The sequence below is a fragment of the Anopheles coluzzii genome, chromosome 3 (assembly GCF_943734685.1).
Source record: "Anopheles coluzzii chromosome 3, AcolN3, whole genome shotgun sequence".
Classification (NCBI taxonomy): domain Eukaryota; kingdom Metazoa; phylum Arthropoda; class Insecta; order Diptera; family Culicidae; genus Anopheles; species Anopheles coluzzii.
The window spans coordinates 41623154-41646183 of record NC_064671.1 but is presented as its reverse complement, the minus strand read 5'-3'; the positions used below and the strand labels follow the sequence as shown (position 1 = coordinate 41646183).

At 44.6% G+C, this 23030-nt stretch overlaps 1 protein-coding gene across 10 annotated transcripts in view; it reads left to right on the top strand.

The window, feature by feature from the left end:
- Nucleotides 1-23030, top strand: part of LOC120954716 (aryl hydrocarbon receptor nuclear translocator homolog) — a 197610-nt gene that overhangs the window by 22782 nt on the left and 151798 nt on the right. Inside the window, exon 1 of one of the 10 annotated variants that reach the window (XM_049610188.1) lies at nucleotides 15973-16082. The exons of 5 other annotated variants lie outside the window; for them this stretch is intronic. The gene's annotated coding sequence lies outside the window, so the exon portion shown is untranslated. Of the gene's footprint in view, nucleotides 1-15972; nucleotides 16257-23030 lie in introns of those variants that run through there. 4 more of the 10 variants (XM_040374882.2, XM_049610186.1, XM_049610187.1 and 1 more) reach the window with 4 other exon arrangements.

The following is a 23030-nucleotide window of genomic DNA, read 5'->3' as shown; positions in this document are numbered from 1 at the left end:
TAGCGTTTTTCCAGCGAAAAGGCTTCAAATAATTGACAGCGGTTCATACATACCACCCTAAGATATCTATCACGCGATAAGAAATCACCCTAACCGAAAGTGACAGCAACTGACGGTTCCAGTAAATAGGTCGCACGGGCTGACGGAAACTCAACGAAAATCAGCATCCTGCAGGATGTAGCTGGCGAGAAAAATCCCTCACATGTATGGAGACGGCTAACATTCTTACCAGCATCGTGATGCCAATTATGGACGTCTATCTCCGCGTGTCCGTGCCTCTACCCGTGTGTAGGATAGTGACAGAGGTTAGCTTACTGCATTACCTACCGGCGGTCCCCCAACCGTCAATCCCTCTCAGCAACGGTGGCAGTACGCTTGAAAGGTCGGGGCAAGCGCCGCCGCTATGTCAATGAGATATGCGCGGCCTTTCATCGCAACTACTCTCGGGACAATATAGACGAAGGATCGATAGGTATTTCACATTCAAACCATGCAAAGCATCGTAAACTCTGTCATTCGCTTACGAGATTGAGTTTTCTTCCCGGGCGCATTAAATCCATGCGTATGTATGCACACACACATACACACAAACACACATATGAAACACACACACACATAGAAAGACCAATTCACTTGCAAAAAAATGCTGCATCAACTGGAATGTCTTAGATTTGCTTCAAGGATCCTTTCGCTCTCGGGGTACTTTCATCAGCGCGCGGTGTCTCCAATGTCTCGCTGTCTCTTTCTTTTGAATGCGAGCTTCCTGCGGATTGTTCTGACGTTTGCTGATTAGTATAATTTTGCTCGCAAGGAATGAATGGCAAGCGAAAAAAGGGGCGAGAGTGTGGGCATTTCGTGTTAGAAATTTATTGTACCAAGTGTGTTGAATATGCAAAAGTTGTATGTACTACCGTACACCGCAGCCCCAGAGACAATGCCCGTAAGAGTCTCACTCAATACCAAGCCAAGTTTTTTTACATCTTTTTAATCCATGCTGTTTGCTTTTTACAGGGTTGATTTTACATTTACACGCAAGTTTGTATAATCTCTCGACTTTATTTTGATAAATTTTGGGCAGAAGTTACTTAGATGGAGGTTTATTTTATGTCGCATTTCCGTTCAATGAGCCAGACCCCCGTATGATTCTACGTAGACTTAAAGACGCCTGCAGAAACAAATTTGCGGACTGCGGTGATCGTAAAATAAAGAAATTGCATAATATACTTTTTTACGACCCCCTCCCTGAGGAGATAATCCAGCACAACCGTTTTGGAAGGGATCCAGATTTCAGGCAGATGAAACGACGCATAATGAAGTGAGAGTGTATTACAATTGAATTTTCCAATTAGAAGTATCATTGGAGCGACTGCCGTATCAATTACACATTTTATGGTGAATCAAGTGTTGGTCTGCCGCGCCTGTACCGGAGAACCGTATGATTGGGTCCATTAATTATACTCTTGATTGAACGCCGAACGGTTCGGTCCGATGGATCGAATTTCCCCATGACCGCGTGCGTTACACGTGGTGTGCGCTCTAGAAACGACGCTCCACAACACAACGTTTTGGCCCGTCGTGCACTTTTACGTTTTGTTCCTGCCTCACGAACAAATCAATCATCACGGCTGTCAGTGGCGCTCGTTCGCTGTTCAGTCTCCTTCGAATCGGTTCCAAGCTCGGGGAACCGTTTCCGTTCGTTCATCCATCAATAAACGAAGATAGGTTACACCTGGTGGCTTGTTTGTGTGCGCCATTGGTGCTCTACATACGGCGGTGGTCCGTTCATTCCCGGTCACACGGTGTCACTGAGACGGGGTCAGCCGTATATCGCATCGCATTATAGTGTGCCGGTGGTAAGCATTTAGCTCCTAATCTTAACAAGCAATCAAGCACCATGTAACATGGGTTTAAGGGGGAGAGTGAGCGAGTGCACACAGACACTCATATGTTCCGAGACTAGCTGTCTATGATAGTGGGAAGCTAATTGCCGCGAAAGGAATAACCTCCAACGTAACTCGTGTATGTGTGTGATCCATAAGGTTGTGCATGTAATGAGAATACGGTATTGGATATTGGAGACTTTGATCGGAGGGAAGGATATTGGGTTGCTTGCTTGTCTCTCCTCTACTGCTAACGGTTGTAATGAAGACCTCGTGGCGCTTCTTGGTTGGGCGCTTCGACATACCGGAACGAAACGTACACAATAATGCTTTGTCTGATGCGTGCCTCAATGACAAACTGCCTCAAAGTGTTTCGTTAGGTTTTTTTGGGATTTTGACCACTTTTTTCTTTGGCCCTTCGCCCGGAGAGGGTGCCAATCAATTAATCATTTTTGGTGCCTCCCACCCAAACGTGAAGTAGAATATCTTTCTCCCTGCTTGATGTAAATAAACACCCGTATTGGGATAGTTTGCCTCTCTGTGGAGCGCGTGTAGGCCCAATTCCATTTCCAACGGTACATTCAAGCCATGATACTAGCTCCTTCTCCTGTAAGCGTTTATTTCCGAGGTGCATCGTGTGATGAGCTGCCCCGTTAAAAAGGATCCACTTCGCTCATTTGAAAGCATTAAACGGTGTTGTAATCGATTGTTATTAATGAACCATAGCCCATAGCTGAGCATTTGCGGATACAGGAAGGAGGACAGAAATCGTTTTTTGGTAGGTTTGCGTAGAGCGCTTTGTTGGTTTTGACGTTGTTTTGTATTGTTTTTTTTTTCATAGTTTACGGCTAGGCGCGCTTGTTGGTCATGGTCTCTGCCCCGCCGTCTGTGGGCTGTGTCTGGTAGGAATTTCTCAATATTTCAAAGGAGTGTGTTCGCTTTTTTCACACAACCTATAGGGTGCGAAGAACCGAGCAGAGACGTGGACGCGAAAAAGCCAGTTGTTGTATTGTGAGTCTAATATTTTGCTGTTTTTATTTTTGCTTTCTGATACCAGTTCCCTAGTTTGATGCCTTGTGATGATTGATAGAGTTCTGGATGGGTTCGTTTTAGGGGGGGTGGAGAGTTTTTTTTATTAGGTATCGTTGCTAGGGTTAGCGGCTCCCTCCATTTTCGATTCCAACTAGGGAGTTTTCCACCCGGGGCTGGAGTTGTTGGGGTGGTGGAAATGGGTTTGCATTCGTCCTAGAAGAAAAGGAGCTAACCATTTCTTGAACAGTTCTTTCGGTTGGTTCGGTTTGCGCTAGGAACGAGCGGGAACCTTCCACTGGCAAAAGAGGGCAGACGATTTATGCGTACACAATGCCACCGGCCAACACCGTACAGAGCCTGCTTGCGGAAGTTCTCATCGTTCCGGTGTGGAAAGCAACAGCAAGTAGGTCTGCAATTCGCACAGACCCCGAGAAATTGCGTATGGTGTCAAAATGGCTGAAAATAGCTGCATAATTAAGTTGCGTATAAATTGCGTACACGTTGGGGTGTGTGAGCCAGGAGAGTGAGCTCAAACCCTGTCGAAACGACCCGGGTGCGTAAGTCCCGGTACCGGTACAAAATGCGGGTCAAACAAGGCTGTGTGTGTGTATTCGAAAATGTGTTCTGTATGTTTAGCAAATGATTGAACGTTTCCGATTGTGTGGCAATTGGAGGAAATACAGTGGCACGGTTTAGATGCTTTTCAAGATTTGCGCCATCGGGAATCCCTTATCCGTTTGGATTTTCTGCTCCACCGCACAGCACTGCCTGTGTTGGGTTATCTGTAGTCCTGGAGGCGCTCGAAAATCGAACCAAAATGTGCAGTTGATAGGTTTGAGTGATTGATAATTTCTTACCCCGGAGGTTCGGCTAGCTTGGTTATAATCCCGGGATCCGTCTTCCTTCTGCCTTCAGGTCTAATTGATTGGTGTCCGTATGTGTACCGCTCTCGGGAGTCAATCAATTCCTTAAGCGAAGGCTGCGTTTGACGACCATTGGCCAATAAATTATGGCCCTGCAGTACCATATGGTGCGTCGTGTGTGTGTGATTATGCTGTACCTATTAAATGTTCGATGCGTTGGGAATGAAGAAATTGTTGGCATTTTCATTTCCTCATTCGGAAGTTTGTTTGATCGTGCAGAGTGGTTTCAAATTACACGGAAATGATGAGTTTCTCTATTGTTTCTTTTTATGTTACAATGCTTCCCATTCAACTCTTTTCTTTTTATGTTCTTTTTGTCCTTGTTGGTGGAGTGAGGATGCTGTACGTAATTAGATGCATGGGAACCACATTTTCGTGGGATAATTTTCCAAGGATGAACAGATTCTGTTTGAGCAGTTATTGAAACGTATTTTACTATGGGAAACAGAGTATTCTTAGTCATCGCATCTTGTTTAGCGTTGTGTCATATCAAAACATATATATTTCTAAGATTCTAGCTGGTATGTTTAGATATTGTCCCAAGAATATCATCTTTCTGGATTGCGACTTCAAATGAGTTAACCACGACTCATTGTAGTATTAACAAGGCTGATATGAAAATACAACTCAATGATCGGCATAGACTAATCGTAGGAAAACGTGAAGCTTATAACCTATATAACCTTTTACATAATTGTAACATAATCCGGTAAACTGTTGATCCTCTCCACTTATTGGTATTATCATTACGCTGAATATATTCATCTCCTCTCAAGTGGCGAAAGAGGCCAATCTGCACAAAGTCTGTTTAAAAATAAACAACAACAAAATCATCTCCAAAAACTTAATGTGAGTTACGACCTCTTGGGCAATTTCCGCTTAAAACATTATTTGAAAAAGTCAATATATTTCAAACCCTATTAAGTCTAATTCGCTTATCTTCGTAAGTGTAAATAAAATGAATACAGGCATTATACGATCCTGTAATATGATCCTTCCATGTGAAGCAATTTCTCATGGATTCCAGATGCGGGCACAGGCTGAGACGGTTCATCAAATGCTGTACACAAACATTAAAAATCCGAACTCAAAGTTTTTTGTCTCATTTTTTATGTTCGTTTTTTTCCCAATTTACATATCATCAATTTTTCCCGCTCGTTGCCAGTGAAAAAAAAACACACAATTCCACCCAATTTCGTGGAATGCCATCAGGCAACAAACAAGAATGTCCCGGCTTCCGACACGGTCGCGCGGTTGTATACATACCCCACACGGACCTAACACAGGATGTGGAAATGTAAACAATCGCCCAATAATCACTTCCCACCGGATCAGCGAATGATCGCAGTAAAAAAAGGGAAACATCACCGGTGTTTTGTTCTCACTCTCCACACCGTCCACACGCATGCTGCTGTGCGGCCAAATGAATATCCTGTTCAGGATATTCGCCCGTTTTTCCGGTTGATGAGGCTGCGTTCCACGAAGCCGCCATCGGTGGTTTGAATTCGGATTTTGGGTTGCGATACGCAATTGATGTATGATTTTTTCTCCCTCCCGTACACCTTCCATGCGTTGAGATGAGTAGTAGTACACAACCAATAAGTGTCGCTGGCGCTTATTTCGAATTTTGCTGGGTGCCTCTGCTTCCGTAGCTATGTGCGCGTTAGGCTTTTCCGGTTCCGGTCGAACATCGTGTGTGCGAATTGGATGGAAAGATGCTTCTCACACACGATCCTGTTTTCCTTTTGTTTGTTGTCCTTTGCTGCAAATCCTTTGAGCCATCGCTCCCGCCGCCCTTTTGCGGTAGATGCTGATTTAAGGGATGTGTTTGTGTGAAGTTACGAGTACAGGAAATTGAGTTTTCGCGAGAAACAATAGGGACACAATTTTGGAAAACAGGAATCCTTTCCTGCCAGTGTGCTGTGTGCCGAAATTGTCTCTAGCCGAATTTACCAATGTCGCTGTGCCTTGTGAAAGCGTACGCGAAGCAGGAAAGGAAACGAAGGTGGTCTTCCGAAACCCGTAGCGGACGACAGTTTTTACGACGACACATGACTAAAAACTACATCCGATCAAAAAGGACCGTTAGTGGGTTGCGGTGTTGCTTTTTGTGGCTTCTAGTTTACCTCGAACGACGACGCATCGTCTTTTGTGAGTTTGGTGGGTAGTACTCTCCACACCTCGCCTCGTCCCAGCACCCAACGTCGATGCCGGTCGCTGGGGCAAAATGGGCCGAAAAATGGTTTACGATGTGCGTGTTACTGGTTTTATATTCTCGGCTTTTTATTTTACTTTATTTTATGACATTTTACTCGAATGAAGAAATTTTTCCCCGGTGTGCGCAATTTCTAGTTTTGTGAAAGTCACTTTTACCCGCACAGGAGGTTAACTGTCGTGTGCTAGTGATGGGTTTGTGTGTGCGACTGTGTACTTTGGAACGAACAACCTTTTTCATCTTCCATGGGTGTGCAGAAATTGTGTCCCGTAGAAGAAGATGTGTGTAGTACGCCGTTTGTAGTAAAAAAGGCGTATTCGCGTACACTCACCCATCTAACCGTGTAAAAGAAATGCTTTAGACGAGAGGAGCCTGCCGGGGGCATTATTTTTACCAACCCGGTGCTGGAGAAAGTGCTCCTTCGCTGGGCCTACGGGGGCCTCAAGAACTAAACACGAACACCGAATGGTGAAAGTAAGTAATCCATCGTCCTTAACGTCGTCCTAGCGAGCGAGTCAGCACACAGGGGGCACTGATGCTACGTTGCGGCTGGCAAGGCGAAGGGCAAATATTTACTCAACGTAGCGCAAAGCTACGCGGCTGGTCCCACGTCGCATTGGATTGGTGAGTGTGGAGCGGGTTTTTTGTGTTTTGTTTGGAGCTAGCGACTTTTCCCTCGAGACAAAACGAGTACACTAAGCGGAGGAGAGAGGGCCATACTGCTGCTGTTACGTTTGGGGACAGAGGTTTGTCTGTCTGTGTGTGTGTGTTTTGTTTTAGGTTAGAGTAGCTAGCGCAAAAACTACTACCCACAGGTACGATTGCGATGGGTCTGAGTGGTAGCGCAACCGCATCCTTCCCATCGCCGCCGTCATGTACGAGGTGAATTTGATCAAAATGTTTCGCTTAAATATTTACGCAATAAACATTTCAGATGGATGTCCTTAGATAAAGGTACCTTCAACTCGGGCTTATGTTGCTGTTGTTTCTTTATTCGAGCGGGATTGTGAAGCTTCCGTATTTTTGTGTGGGTCTGAAATACTAATTTCAGTCGACACAAACGTAAAACCTGTGTATTTTGGGTGTTAAATTTGCTTGCCAGTTGATTCGTTCGTTGGTTGAGGTATTTATGGTGAAATGCTGTTGGTCACGATTGCAACAGAAAATAATGTATGTGTGGAGTTATTACGCAAGTCACTTCATCGATAGGCTTACGCATTGAGCTTCAAGTGCAATATTGGCTTAAATTTTATTCATATGTATCTATTTTCTTTGTGGACAATTTATGGTTGGTAAGACCCATACGTCATTAAACTAAAGATGTTAAACAATTTAATGGAGCTGTAGCTATATCAAGTATGCAAAAACTATACAATCAAACATAGCTAAATAACTTAAAATGTACAGCAATTATACTACTTTTATGTTTATAACATGAAAACACGATTAAACCTAATCCATCTGATGGACGATAATAATTTACGGGACTATGTTTTAATAATTATCATAATATTCAATATTTTCCGTATATTGTTATGAAATTATTGACAAAAATTCGATCGGTTTTACCAAATGCTCCAAATGCAATATTCAAATATCCAAATACCACAATTCAATTCGTAACCATGGTCAGAGGCCATTACATTTTTATTTGATTGCTGTTCAACGTCATTTTGATGTACGTAGATAAGATTAAGGTACAAATTCACTTGTCAAATTCATCGCCTCCACCAGTACCATGTTCTTGTGTTTTGTCCTTCGTCCACAGCTCTCACTACAAGCGCTACAGATATTCGCGAGGTAAAGTTTGTTGTAAAAGTCAATTATTTTTTCCCTGTCAGATTTGCACCCCTGTTCTGCTTTTTCTTTTCCTTTCCTATTCTGGTAAGTAAATTCACGACATGAAAAGTCGACAAATGATCCCCGTACCGCTTGGAGAATCCGTATCACAGTCGCTCTGCCGAGAAAGTCGAAAGATGTAACACGATGTCCCAGTTGTCTGTTTCCGCGGGGTTAAACTTTGCCCAAACAAACTTGATCCTTGCCCCATACTCCCATGACGAAGAACATGGGAAGAACAGTTAGTACTGACTCGGAGTTCGTTTTTGTTTTTCCGTCCATCCCTCGGGAGGCTGATGTACTCCAGTTTGTGGCGGCGTTGTCTCCGATGTCTCCGATGGTAAAGTAAGTAGATTGAAAGTTACCTAGGCCGCCACACAAACACGCACACATACACAACAGGTGTAGTGATAGAACGCAGCCGATTCCATTTTGCCACGAAATGGATGTGGGCCGCAAATGGAACCGGCATGAAATTTAAATTCAAAACAAATAATGCATTATGTTCACTGGATTCGCGGCGGGTCGCGCGACGTCGTTTCAACTCTGCTCCGCGCCTTTTCGAGATCTTGATGTGTGCGCTTCTTTGCTTCAATCTTTGTCTGTTTTTGCCGCGCTGGCTGGCGCAAGACACGCGCCGCTTTCTGATTGAATTTTTGCGCACTACAAATTTGTTCTGTCGATTCCATTTCCAACTTGTCAAAGGTGTGTGAAGGGTGTAATAGGACGGCATGCGGAGTGTGGACTGTTTTTGTTTTTCAATCAGATTGGCTGTCGGTTTGCCAGAATCCATTGTTATCATGGAATGCAGTTTGTGCAACTGTTGGGACATGAGTAGTAGGAAAAAGGGTAGCATTATCGCGGTGTTACATCATTTTTTGGCGTTACGGCTTTCTCAAAAACTATCTAAAAAAAATGCACAAAAAGCATTTGATATGTCTTATTTGCACACAACGTAAACTTTTAGTTGAAGTAAATAGTGACCACAATATAAAACATTATTCCTCAACAAATTTAATTCTTAATCATGATAATTCTTTTTCGTTTATGTCAAGTTTGCAAACAGTTGTAAACAGTTTGATTGGCTTAATTTTTACTGGGATAAAAAATAGGAAAATTATTTTGTTGTAACATTTTCCTTCAAAATCCGTTTTTCATGATGACTGTTTACATACATATACACAAACAATAATATCAAATTCTCCACTCGATTTCCAAAGCCTACAGCATAGTCGAACACATGTTTTCTCTCCGTCATGGCTGCTTTTGGCCGGTCACAACCCCGTCGGTCGGTATCGCATGTCCAAAGTTATAAAAGTGGTCAATAATAATTAACAGTAAAGTAAGTATGTTTATGGACCTTCCGATCGGGAACCAGCGTCCCCTCCGCACCAAAGATGTATTCCCGACACATTGACTAATCTCGTTATGGTGGGGTGATTTATGAAATGAGTTCCGGTCTTTAGTCGAAGCTGAAATTGAATTCCTCTTCATTGAACCCGTTCGTAATTCGGTGAACCTTCCACGGTGTGCGTGGAGCGGCAGGGGATAGAAAACCTTCGCACTGACCCAAAACCGTCCCGTGTATTAAAGAGGTGGCTGTTTTTTTTCTCTCCTACAGCGCCACACTGTCAACAAAAGGGTTAATATGTGTTCGAGCAATCGGCATCGGTCCGCAAGCTTAGTATAGGGCAGGGATTTGGGCAGCAGTCAATATAAAATGTCACCCCTTTGTTGCTTATTAAGAACGTTTGGGTGTGCTGGTTTGAATTCATCAACCCGCCTGCCAAAGCAGAACTCTGGGTGTAACAATAAAAAGAACCATATTTTAAGCGAAAATTGAACGTAACGCTATAATTTCATTCGGCTCATTTATGATCATTCCTTGGTAGCCGTCGGGGAGCTACTAATCGTGAAAAATATTTGAATACTAAGTTGTATGTTCGGGTGTTTTTTCTACGCTATACGCGGCAGCTAGGGTGTCTGGAATGTGGTAGTAGATTAAAACATTATTTATCACTCGCGAGAAATCGCCATGTGAACTACGCCCTCCTTCGCATCGCCGAAACGGATTGTACAGTTTTCGATGAATATTTATCACATTTCCCAAGTCCAATTCTTCCGTGTCCTGTACTGCGTTTGCTGGTGTTTGGAAAATGGCATGAAATATGCGAACAGGGTTGGTGTAGAAAGCGCCCAACATAAGAAGCATTTGTTAGCGCTAGGTGTAGTACTAAAGGGATCTGTCCTGCGGCTTAAGCCCCTGTGGAGGCCTGTCCAAATTTCTCCATCCCAAACGATGCAACACACACTAAAATCGTGTACCAAATGTTTGATTTGTGTCTCTAATACAAACATTTGTAGCGTATCAAATGGTACGAGCTGCGCACAGTTTGTTAATGCCAATGGTGACCGTCATGCGAATACGCCACCATGACTGACTGACTGGGCACATTGTGTGTACATCGATTTATTTGTATGATTCCATTTTCTTACACATCATTCAACACACCGACGCTTGTAAACTGGACTTGGTGTACCTTGTTTTTCCCCCACCTGGTAGATTTCTTTTATCACGGAAAGCATTTCTGTGCCGGATTTAACTGCGTTCTGGTTTCCGTGTATTGGCGACGTTTCAAAGCAGCGTAGTGTGTAGTTGCACCTGTCCAAAAAGATAAATGTACGACGAGCTTTTCCATTTTGCTTCCCAACCATCATTTGGTGAGGCGTCTGTAATGCTACGAATAAAATGCGTACCAGCGTTCTTTGGCGTTGGCTTATTTTCTATTCCTTTGTATGTGATGTTTTGTTTTTCGAGTGGAAGTAAGAAAACAACAACGGGTTATACTATTTTCACTTTCTACACGCCTCCATCTCTCGACCGGAGGTGGGAAGTGAAAAGGACGCACGTCTTAAGGTGGCATTCCACGACCGAAACGTACCCATTTCGGATAGAACTGTTTCATATTTTAGTATCATTTGCTTCACGTCGTTTGGTGGGCCAGCGCAAACCATACGCCAGAATAGACAATAGTTTAACACAGTGGTAGGAGAACGAGCCTGAAAACGACTTGCTTTTAGAAGTATCCTCCTAGGAAGAAGGATTGCCCGTGGAAAGTGAGGGGGTCATGGGCTGTTTTTCATCATACCGATTGCTCGATTTTAGTTTTATGTTGTTCAGACGGAACAACAACAAAAAACCCAACCTAGAGCCGTGTCCTGGAGTAGTGCTCGTGGATCACTCACACTCTCCTCTTGCTGGTGTGTGTATTTTGCGTTTAGTTTTTATTTTCGTTCCTGCTGCCGATGCCAAGCGGTAAGCCCAAACGGGGCCTGTAACAAGCGATCGCACAAGGTAACACTGAGTAGAAAGTAGCTTTAAGGTGAAATGGAACACAAGAACACAACAGAGAGAAAGCACCGCGAGTCGTCGCAAGGAGCAACGGGGAATGAAAATAGTTCAACTAGGGAGAAAGGCAAGGTCCCTCGGCGCGCCGTAGAACCGAAAGTCATAGAATAATAAATTAGCGAAACTGATGATGCACGACGATGGATTGATGGTACTTTTTTCGTTTGCTGCCCTTTGCTCCCCTACCTTATGTCCTATCCGTGTGTGTGTATGTGTGTGTTTTGGAGGGTGTGCAACCAACACAACGTCACCTGCGTACTCAGACGGACTCTCGTGGTCCCGCAGCAGTACGTAGAAGGTTAACTGAGTTGGAAAATTCACCGCCCAATATCTAGAGTCCGCGGATTTTTACGACCTCCCGGCTCTTCCTTTCTCTCCTCCCGCTTCCCTTCTCTGCATCTCGGCAGGGAGAAATGGTGTATTACGTTTCCGTTCCCGCAGACGCAAATAGAAAGGGGCACTAGAAATCGATTACGTGTTCGGCTTTATGTATTGCTGGTGTTCTGTGTGTCGCCCTGAACTTGCGCTTGCTGCTTAATGTGCGCAAGCTTTTTTGAAATCGTAAGTGTGTGGGGTGTGAGATTGAAAGCAAAATTCCCTCCCAGGGTGCGTTGTTATTGCACGGATTGGCACGGGGTGAGACGATGGTACTTTTGGCTGGGTAATAAAACAATATTAATGATCCCGTAAAGTGTAGTCTGCTGGTGCGTTCGAGTGTCTCGCTGGATGCGGTGTGCCATGCTGATCTGTGTATAAGGGTGGTTTTGTTTATAATCGTCATTGGAACGGTTTTTAATGCATACTATTAAACCAATGGAATGCAGTGTCGTTATAGCTATTAAAATCATAAATGGTTTAAACTGTTCTGTTAATGAACTATTTGTCTCGTTGTAGCATTTGACAAGGGGTCATCCATAAATTATGCAACGCTAAACATCAGAACTGTGTGCTCCCTTTCGAAAACAAATGTAAAGGAAAATGTTACACTGAAATCAATTATGTGTACTCTATTTATCGTTACGTAATGTATGGATGACGCCTTATAGTGAAGAGCTGCTCGACGCAATCTTGCAATAAGAATTTAAAAATGCTTAATGAACAAATCGTTTTGATTTCTTATTAGCGCAGTCTTTTAAACAAAAAAAGTTTATGTTTCATAGTATGGCAATTCATATAGACATTTATATGGCCAGCATATTGAGCTTAGTTTTTGTGTCATGTTATAAAGATAGACTGTCTCTAAGAATATGAGCCAACAAAACAAAAATATTTTATAAAACCACGCTTTCACGCTTTTACCTTGAAGTACTACAAATTTAGAATCCATGACACTGAATAAACAAAGACTAATCAAATTTTATTTTCTCTTTTCAGGTGAGTAACGTTGAACCTTATTATTCTTATGGTCTAAAGTTAAGGAGATCAGTACAATCAAAAGGGTAAGAAGTTCCTATTGAACATTGTAATAAGCGCCGTAACTGCACATCTTCAATCAATCAATAGCTGTCAAATCATTGAACCTGTCAATTTCTTGCCGATAGAACTACGCTGTACAAAATAGTTCCTTTGTCAATTCACCTAATTTACGCAACAGAACTCAACAACTGTGCCATTTCGTACTCTCCAAACATCGCACACAAAAGCAACCTTCTATCCTCCACATCCACTTCCCAACACCATGTGACAGTAGTAGTGGTAGTGGTAGTGGTGACGTGTTCGTGTTTCAATTTTGGGCAAACGGTGGGTCTGCAGAGTCCTTTGGGAATCATTAAAACATCAAACCGGCGCTCCCCATCCCGACTCAGCCACACAGCACAACGCACGCATTTCCTCCCTTTCGACCAAAAAGGCACGAAGCGGCGCTCCCCCGCCCCCTTGCTGGCTGCTTCACATCTTCGCAACTTTCTTAATTCAATGCGTTTGCTCTTTCGGTTTCGGTTTCATTTTCGTCTTGCGTCCAGTGTGTGACCAGTGGATGGCTCCCACACCCGGACTCCCGAACCGAACGGTCTACAATTTTCATGGGCAACTGGAGCCACTTCCCGAGCATCCTTCGCCACACGCCACATTTTCTCGCAAGGCACACGTTGCTCCAGTCCGGTCGTTGCTTTTTTCCGGAAACGCTTTCGACAGTTCACTTCATCCGACGGAAATGAATGCGGAAGAGACGGCGGGTGCGTTGGTTTGAGATGACGATGGTAATGTCCGTGGTGCGTCCTCTGGACGGTCCCCGGGTGGTGCTGCGAGAGTGTGAGTAAAATGGGTACGGGTAAACTTAAACACTACCACTCGCTCGCATTCGATTGGAAGTGGTTGAAGTGGGCTCCATTTAGCGTCGCCTTCGCACGACGGGCCCTTGCAGGCTACTTGGAAAGACCTGCCCGTGGCAGTAGAATGGATTCCTACCCCTGCTGATGTACTATTATATTGTACCGTCAGTGCGAGAGTATTGCTAAGTAAATGCGAGTAATTTCATACGGCCGCTGCAGTAGTGCTTATAGTTGCAGGGGTGTAGACTGGACGCTATTGGAGACGGAGACGTTGGAGAAATGGGAAGCAATGATCCATGGTGTTCCTTTATTGGGTTCAGAAAACCCATTGATGGAGCAGGACTTGTTAGAGCTGTAAAATGGAGATTTTAGCCTCGGCGCTTTGGAAAACGAGATATTGAAAACAGTTCAAAAAATTCAAAAAATCGCAAATGTGAAATCTTTTTGTGTGTTAAAATAGGCATGAAGCAGTTAATGTCATTGTTAATCTTCCCTAGACTTTAATTCGTACTAACGCATCTTAGCAGGAAAGGCACACCACACACATCATCAACCTAGACGGTGGCCGCGTTTCTTGCATATATAGACTGCGTGCGAAACAAAATTCTTGAACTTGTAAAGACACCTAGCGAAAGGACGACGCCAAACTAGGTTAAGCATGACGCATGGGATCAGAAGTACAACTTCTCGACGGGTTCGGTGAAAGACATAGCTGTAGAAAGGGGACGCTCAGCTGCTTACCTTCTTGCTGCCATCTCCCCTCCCCCCTCTAACTTAAACAGAAAGGACGTTGGACACAAAGAATAAGGAAGTTTTCGGTCCTGTCTTGAACGGGGCCGTGGCTTAGTCGGTGGGTCCTAAAGAGAGTCTGAAGAGAAATGAAATAAAGCCATCCCTCCATCACGACCACCCATCCGCTCATATGTTCAGTCCCGAAACGAACCTGTATGTGTGTGTGTGTAAGTATGGTGAAAGGCAAATGAAAAAACAATTTTCTTCCATTAGAGAAAATAGATGAAATTTGCACACATTAAATGAAACACACGAGCAGCAGTAGCAGCACCAGCAGCAGCATGACACAAAGAGCGACAGAAAGGGAGAGCGCATGAAAGGTTTTTTCCCTTTCGAAGGTGAAGGAAAGAATGCTCCAACTTTCGTCCCGTGTGCCGAACCTCGGAGCATTCCTCCTGTCGCATTTTCCCCGGTTTCCACCCCTCCCGGGGTCTAGTAGTTTCGCTCGGTGTGGTCCTCCCTGGTCGGTATTTTTTCGCTTCTTCACCAATGCCTGGTGGCAGTGTCTGGTGGAAAAACTTTGACTTATTAGTTTTGGTCCCTGCTTGGAATTGCTTCCGGCTGTACGACTCGACTGTGTTCGGAAGAATGGAACACGAATGTTCCTGAAGAGAGAGGGGTGGGAGAGCGGTGAGAGCGAGGTGTAGGAGCAGTGAAAGCGAGACCGATAAAAGTTTACGCTTTGTGCAGAACTATTATCGGAATCGGGTCCACTCTGGCCCCCCCTCAATTCTTCCTCCGTGCATTATCGAATGCCATCGCACCCTAGTCGTGGTCGGCTGTGTGGACATTTGGATGAAGTGTCCTAAGAATGCCGCAAGATGTTGAGCGAGGAATGTCGAGTACATTTCGATTTGGTCCTTTTTTTTAAAGGCTAACAGAATACGCTTTCCACTGCATGAGATCTGGAATGTCTCTCCTGAAAGTTTATTAGTCTCTCTGGTTGTCTACTCGACGAGTTCATTTGATGTACAAGCTTCAGGCTAAAATTGAGTGCAGGTGTTTCTTGAATTATATCTATAATAACTGTTTAGGCTTTCATAATTTCTAGCTACAGATATTGCTTAGAATATTGACAATCGAAAAACAGATTCTTCTATTTGGAATTTTCTTTTAACGATTAGTAAAACTGTGCTTCAATTGTCCATTTCTATGCACCAGAACATTTAAATTAATTTTAAATCCCAATGGCAATACCTTTACCTAGCTATTGGCCTTTTTTGTGTTCGACACCCTTGGCTGCTATTCGCTCCGTTACGAAGCATTCCATCCCTTCTATTGCCTTTTCGCGTGATTTTTCTCTCTCACTCTCCCCGTGAATTGCCTTCTCTTTCTATCTTATCAACAACAAAAAACGAACACACGTTTTCCCCTTTTCAGTCCATGTGTGCATGGGGGTGTGAGTGTCGAACACAAAACAAAGCGCACCCCTTGAAAGGCGAGCAGCACACTCCGATACTCCGCGTGAGCGAATATACGGCGCTCTCGCTCTCGCGCTGCTGCACCCTGCTCTCTCGGCAAACCACGCGCTACCAAGAGAGCGAGGGCGAAATGGGCGAAATCGTCGTACCCCTGCCGTGGCCGTTTACCGTTTCCGAAGGGAGACACAGTTGCAGCAGATTCTCCGCCCTGGCAGGGTCGAGCGGTGTGAATTTTCGAATTTTACGTGCGTAATCGGAAAGCTTTCGTCGAGTACGGACGTATCGGAGCGGAGCCGTGTGCGTACGGGTTTTTCCTTTTTCCCATTCTCTCGCTGTGCCGTGTACGTGTGTTTCGTCGTGCGCGATTTTGCGTTTGGTCTCCAGTGCAGCTGGAAAGTGATTATTTGGCGTGCCGTGTGAAATACAGTTTCTGTTGCCGGGTGGTAGCTCAATCGCTAGCGAATTATACGGTAGTGTAAGATGTGTTCGATTTTTTAGTGCACCAAAGGGTGGCTAGTTTTGACAGTAATATTTTGTGGATGTTGGAATGCGTTACTGACACAAAAGACGGATTGGTTGAAAAATGCAGTGATTTTTTTATTCCTCTCTTCAACCGTATTTGACAACACATGGACAACGCCTGACTCATCTGAGGAATCCAACACGGAATTTCGCGATTTTCACACCTTCCTGTGACAGTGGCTCTGGTGGTTGACCTATCTGGGACAATTTTGTGCTATTTGCTACCAAGATTTGCAACCAAATGAATCGTGTCTGTTTTGAGCCCGAAACGTGTGGAATGTTTAACTTTTATCAGTGGAAAAATAGTTTGGATCAAGCTTCACTGCAGCTAACCTGATCCGAAATGGTGGTATTAACTTAACATGTGAAACCAGAGGTACCAGAGCTGTGTTTGTGCGATTCTACACCGATAAGCGTAATAGAAAAGGCATTCGAAAGCCGTTTTCGACTGTTTCTGTAGCCTAAAAGTGAATCTGCAGCGAACAGAAAAGTGTGTGGAACGGTAGGAATTGAAACGGCACGATACTAAGTTCAAGAACTCGCTGTTGTGGTGCCCCTTGTGAAACTCAAATACTCTCCTTTGGACAAAATCGGCGGGGTAACCGGAAAAATTCCAGCTCATCATCACCATTCCGCGCCCTGTTTTGGGGGGTAGAAGAGTATAAGAAAAAAAAAACACAAAAACCCTCCCCGAACGAACAACCTCAGTCAATAGAGAGTTTTTGGTAAAAGTAAAAAGAAAAACGGAAAAACACCCTCAAACCTCCCGTGCGACGACTGAATGTGTGCTAGCAGTGTAGTGTCGTCCTGCACACAGACACATACACACACACACACACACATACAAAAATACCTTTTCCACGGTGAGCTGGAACTCCACTGTGTACGCGAGTGACGTTAGTTGTGTGTGCGGTGTGGAAAAATTGGAAAATTCTTCCCTATACAACCTGCAAGCTTGAACACACGGCGGTGTGGCGTTCAGAGGTGAAATGAAAGAAAACTACCCGTCCCCCACGTGTGTGCATGCGTTTGTGTGTGTGTGTTGGTGTGGTTGTGTTTTTGGTTTTTTGGCTTTCCACGATCCTTGAAGGAAATCAAACGCGTCGTTTGTGTTTGTTCTCTGGTGCCTTCGGCTGTATGTGCGCGTTTGTGTATGTGGGCAACGATGAACGAACGGTGTATTTGGTGAAAAATTGGTGGAAAATCGGTGCTCGATCGGTGGTTCCGGTGTTGTTGCTTTGCAGTTTTCGGTGAATCAGTTTGTTTAGGGAATTTTGTCTTTCTTAAATTTTATCTACCTCAAAAATATCGATTCGGTAGCGCTTGATTCCAGAATTAGAGGAGGATTTGAGAGTTCTGCATAACAAACTACACTATTCCAATGTAATTTTAAATTTTTGTGAAATATTTTATATCTCACACAAAATGGCTCATCAGACGACCCTTTACTAGCAGCATTCAGAAAGGATGAATCATATTTAACCAACCCAGAAAAGCGCGATAAAAAATTGCTCCAGTGTGCAAGAAAATATGCTGCTCCTTTCGGCCCTGGAAAACTAACTCATTTTCTCAGCAATCATTTCCCGTCTGCGAATACTGCAGCAGCAGTAGCAGAATACAAAAAAAAGTCTCCCGACAGGACGGAAAAAGTCCAGCAACAACCAACAAACCAACGAACGAAAAAACACAAAAAAACCTTCTATGCATGTACATTATCCTGTATCAACTTTGTTGTTGTTGTTGTTGTGTTTTGTTTTGAGCGAGAAAAGTTTTTTTTTCCTTGCACCTTGCCCTGTGCCTACATTACCTCTCTCACTCTTATCTATCCCACCGTGTCTCGTCGGCCGGTGCGGATTGCAGCAAAACGACTCCGAAATGCACCATTTTTCGCTGGCTGCTAGTTTTCTTATTTACTCAGGAGTCTCTCTCTCTCCTCCTCCCCTACCCCCGCCAAGATTCAGTTGGATTTTTTTTCTTCTTCTGCCTTTCTCTCTATTTTGTGTCGTCCTCCCGGTGCTGTTTGGTATGGCCTTTTGCTACCGAACCTGCACACACACACTCTTTCCGGTGTTCTAGCGGCACCGCAGTCCAGCGTGTGCCTCCCCGGCAACACTACTGCTGACGATGGCGCTGTAGGTTAATTTTGTACATTTTTTTTGGCTCATTCTTCTACTTACATTCCACTTCTTTTTTTTCCTCTGGCCAAGGTGCGGAATGGGAAAATTTAAATTAAAAAGGAAATAAATTTCATTTCCCGTGTCTCTCTCTCTCGCTGCCGCACTCAGCTCTTCTCCGTGTGCCGTTCGCGGTTCGTGGCATTCCTTGGGGCCCGCAACGGGAGCGCGGACGCTCTATGCAGTGATGATGATGATGATGGCCGCCGGCTATGATGCTCCCTGGGCCCGGTGTTTTATGGAAGAAAGAATTAAATTTGTGCGCTTTTTTATTATTATTTGCCCAAAAGAAAAGGGACACAACACAGCAGCAGTAGCGCGGCAAAGGGTACGAGATATGGAGATATTTTGTGTGTGTGTGGATTGGCGTGTTTGTGTGACTCGGGTCGGTTAATTCCTTGCAGTGAAAAGTTTTCCCGCTCGTCCCTATTTGTGGAATGCTGTGGAATGCCAAAATGCGCCAAGCTTCGGGTGTAGGAGAATAGCGCCAGAAGACAGAACTCACTCATAATGATATTTTTGGATGCGTTTCTTTAGAACAGTGCTCTTTTTTCACTCACCAAAGGACGGGGAGAAGAAACGGATCGAATTTTTCCAAAGGAAGGACCAAATGTATGGTCCCAAGTTAGCAATCTTGATGTGACTTTGTGTGGTTTGTTGTGTAAGTTACTGTTCTACTATCAAGTTGGCAATAAAATTTCAAGGCTTTCCATTATGGAACTGCACTTTGAAAGTAAATAAGAACAAAAGTAGCTGGGGGCAGAGTAATGAACACCGTCCACCCGGCGTGGCTCGGATTGCACCCGTTGACAGTGTGTATCTTTGCAAACTTGAAAAAAAAAAAAAACTCACAAGAAAATCTACTCTCCAGCCGCTCCAGATGCAGGCAGTAGTGGCGTAGGGAATGGCTCGTGCGCGCATTCAGTGCACTTCATAATTAACATTGTAGCATCTTGAGGTTTTAACGCTGTATGTTGTTTCTTTTTTTTTCGTCGATTTGTTTCCAGCGAAAAGTGCCCAACAGATAGAGGGAAAGAGAGCACACGGGCGCGTATGTATGTGAGGCGCGAACATGAGCAAGGGAGTTGAAATTCTAGAACTGAACCGGCCCTTTCTGCGTCGGTTAGTCGCAGCTGCTACTGCGAACCGTGCCAATGTGCAGTGTGCAAAAGTGCAGCAGTTTGTTGTGGTAATGTTGTGAATGTGTGTGTGTGTGTGTGTGTTTTACTACGTAAAAGTTTACGTAGAAAACTGGGCCAATAATAAAAATGTGGTTGAAAAAAATGGCACACTGACAAAAACAAAAAGAGAGAATCTAAAGCGCACTTGCACCACTTCTTACTGTTGACGGATTGATATGATGAGTGTGGAATGGCTGGAATTAGAGAAATAGGTAAAGGGCTGATCGTTTTGACTTTTCCGTCGGCTCTTCTGTCCACGAAGGTTCACACACGTAAATGCCGACTGTTCTAACTAGTAACACACTGCTGGCGAACGAGTAAAACACAACCTGCCACTGGTAGCTTCCTTCAAAGGGGGAAGAAGAATATAATCTGCTAGCGCTATTACAATTTGGAAATAAAAGAAAAAAGCTCAACAGCAGTACCTCCCCTGAGCACAAAGAATAATTTCGAACGACGCAAACAAAAAAAAAACACGAACTTTACTACTATACTATATGCGCCACCTTTCGTGGTGAAATAGTAAAAAAGCGACTACAAATATGCCGCCAGAACGTCTCTTAAATTGCACAGAGACAGCGAACCGACGGATGATGCGGGGGAATGAAATTGGCCCGGCCGAGGGAAACGAAAATCGAGCCACCTAAGCAGCAGAGTATAACCACCATCACAACAACGAAAAAAAATGCACACTGAGGGAAAGAAAAACGAAGAAAAACAGTATTTCCAAGGGTGTGTGTTTGAGCGCACACACAAGTAACCCTTTTCCCAGTCGGGTTTGGTTGCTTCTCTCTCTCTCTCTCTCTCTCTCTCTCTCTCTCCACCTCTCTCTTTCTGTCTATTAGGCACCGGTTGGGTACATCACCCAACCTCCAAGCACCACTCAGGGGATGGATGGGAGTTGTTGTGGTGTTGCTGCTGCTGCTGCTGCTGTTTACTGTTTGATGTTTTGCCTTTTGTGAAGGCTGCAAGTTACAACACAAAAATGCTCCTCCAACCCTATGCCTTACCGTGCGCCCCTCTCTGCCTGGGAGTCCTATAGAATAGACCAGGCCTGTCGCGTCAGGAAAACTTTTCAATTTTTGTGTCCATGTGGAAAAATCCCCAAATGGTGGGGCAATAGGGGAGAGAGAGACGCAAGAAGACAGACGCGGGGCAGGCGTTGTGCAGTGGTTTTGTTTTTTTTTTCGAATTGTTGTGTGTGTGTATGAGGTTTTTTTTCTTCTTCTAACTGTTCTCTTTATTATTTTGAGTATGTTTTTAGTTACTTTGTTATCATTTTGGTTGAAACAAATGGAACCCTCGGTGTGGAAAGCTTACCCCCGAGGCCGCCGGAGCACGCCGGCTCTTCCACGCTGGCCACACACCGGCTTTGCAGTGGCCAATTCTTGTGCATTACCGGGGGCAGGTAGTGATGGACACGATGGTGAAGGAAAGTGATGATGTCGACTAAAAGAGTGCGGTTCGAAGAACCACTACCACTGCTACGCTTGGTGTACTTTGAGCTTTTGTGTCATCTAGTGCTTCTAGGACTGCCGGAGCGAAACAGAGAGCGCGCAACTACAGCAAATGTTGAGCGGTATGTTAGTCCTCCAGGGAACATAACCCTAACAATTGTTTCTTACCATCATCATGATCATCGTCGTCTGTGTCTTGTGCTCATCAAAGACATTACGGATGATAGAGTGCAGCAGTAGTGTCCCTAATAGTGTCCTATTCTTAAGGCACCATTTGATATCTATTGTTTCATAGCCACAGTGCACCAACTCGAAAAGAGAAGATAATTAGCTCAATGCACAAAGAAAGGGCACAAAAAACTTGAAACAAAAAATAGACCACGTTCGCAACTTTGTTGTTGGTATTAAAAGGCAAAAATAATCTCCAAGAAGTTGTTTTACTGGCGCGTAAAAGTAACGTACCAGTTACGCTCCTCCGTTAACACACAGACATACACACTCACTCACACTGTCGAAACGAGGTTTGTCGGTAAACGATGTGTGTATTTATCGTCCATAAACAATCCCGAATTTCATCCCCAACCACACGCACACATGGAGCCGCGCGGTGCGTTGTTGCTGTTATTGTTGTCGGCCGCATGTGGTGTCGTTTGGCAAGTTTACGAATGTTGGTGTGACAGCTGCCGGTATCATTTTCGAAAACAGACACACACACACCCTGTTATAAGGGGGGGGGGGGGGGGGGGGCGAATGTCCTTCTTGTGGTGAGAGGGCAGTGAGATGACTTTGACTGACTGACTGACGGACGGACAGACGGATAGACTTAAACCAACAGACCGACAAAATAAATGAATGAGCAGCAAAATAGCTGCTGCTGCCGATGGTTTACTCTCTCTGCTTTGTGTTGGTAGACGAAGGTGAAGAGGTAGAGGAAGATTGGCTGTGCTGGACTGCAACTGGAAGCGGCTAATTTTCCATTAGTGCACTGGCTGCTAGTTAGCGAGAGCCGGCTTCGGATAGCCTTTCGAAACAATTACTACACTTTTCCAACTTTTTGGATTTGTAAGCACTACTGCTGCCGGCGCTTCGAAATCGTAGCCTGGTTTTAATTTTCTTTACCAATTTCTTTACCACCCCTGCATGCCAACCCTCTCACTGCATTCCGCTGTGCAGTGTCCTAGCTCGTGCTATGAAATGGTACAAACTACCGTTCCATATGCCATTTCCTTTTGAACGACGCCTTCCCAACGCCACTCGCTGGTTGCCGGTAGTTGTCGGTACGTCTGGAACATTACCATTCTCGCTCGTTCGGTTTAAGCTTTAAGGTTCAGTGGGTTTTAGACCACCTCACAGACACACAGACACACATCATATCTGGCCGATGGAGAGACAGCGAGCAGAGAGCGAGCCTTAATTAGCTCCGAAGCCAGTCGGGCGAGGATAAGTTTCCAATGGAGCTGCCCACCGCCGATACTGTGATGGACATTGGGCATGGAGGTTTTCCAGCACAGATACACGAGAAAAAAAGGACTCCAATAATTTCCATTCCAGTTTTGTTCATTATGGGGTGTTAATCATGGTGTCAGCTTTGGAAGACCACCTTAGTGACCAGCGTTTCCCTGGCCCTGAAAACATTTGTCTCACATCGCAGCGAGCAGGAAGAGTGTGTGGTCCAACCTGGGGTCGTGCTCTACTCTAGGACGTTTGATCTCGCACCAATTCCCTAGTCTGGTGGAACAGAGCGATGTCAAACAAACACAACCCGCCCGGTATAGTGTGTACCTCCATCATCGGGCTTAATTAACTATCACTTACAGCAGGATATGTCTTCAAAAACGCGGCGGTGCGTGACCGTCGGCGCCGCCAGTTAGGAAGAGGGACGCCACGGGGCCAGCGCTACCTTGTATTATAGACA